Genomic DNA, 961 nt, shown 5'->3' on the forward strand with positions numbered 1-961 from the left:
AGTTTATGTCAGGCCGAAAAGTCTAAAAATGGGTGGCAGGCAGCACCGAGATGACACAAAGCTGTGGCAGCTTCCTCTCTACTCTGTGCTTATGTCTGGTAATTTTTTTTTTTTTTTTGTACTAGGGATCCAACCCCGGGCCTTCACACTGATCTACACCCCCAGTTCTATTTTAAATTTTTGTTTTGAGACAGAGTCTTGCTAAGTCACTAAGTTGTTCGGTCTGGGCTCAAATGTGTGATCCTCCAGCCTTGGCCTCCTAGAGTGCTGGGATCACAGGTGCATGCTGGGGATTGTTTCACAGATCTCCCCTGGTGTGTCACCCTGGCAAGGAAGAATGCCCTCAGCCACTGCAGAGGCGAGGACAGAGATCAGGCTCCCTTCCAGATTCAGCCCAGGTACGTGGGCGCCATGAAGGCAGAGCAGCCAGGGGCAGCTGAGGGAAGCTGCACAGGGTGGGGGAATTCTTGCTAAAACACAGCTGGATGTGCTAAAGACAGAGCTTGATCCCAGTGTGAGGCCTGGGGGACAAGCAGGGCCTGACTAACTCTGGTTGAGCCGGGTTCTGGAGTGAACCAGGTAGGCACTTCTCTGGGTCTAAATAAAGTGGTAGTCTGGCATCTAAGGTACCTCTGCAGAGCCTCCCAGACTGGTTTCCTTCCTCTCTCTCTCTCTCTCTCTCTCCCTCTTCTCTCTCTCTCTCTTTCTCTCTTTCTCTGTCTCAGCCGTATTTGACCAAGTGGTAGAAGGTGCAGGAGGTGGCAGTGGAGAGGAAAAAGATGAGAGAAGCCATGGCAGCCTTTGTGAGCAGATGAGTTTCAGGGCCCACCAAGCATAGTCTGGTCATCCTTGGAGGGGACTTGAGGCAGCCATCCCAGAGCTAGGGTTTGGCCTCAGCTCGCCATCTTCCTTGGTATCTGGCTCTTCCTCCCTGGATGTCACATCTTGGGTGTGTCCTCTA

This window comes from Fukomys damarensis, unplaced genomic scaffold, assembly GCF_012274545.1.
Source record: "Fukomys damarensis isolate Sample0158 unplaced genomic scaffold, DMR_v1.0_HiC HiC_scaffold_32, whole genome shotgun sequence".
In the NCBI taxonomy this organism is placed as follows: domain Eukaryota; kingdom Metazoa; phylum Chordata; class Mammalia; order Rodentia; family Bathyergidae; genus Fukomys; species Fukomys damarensis.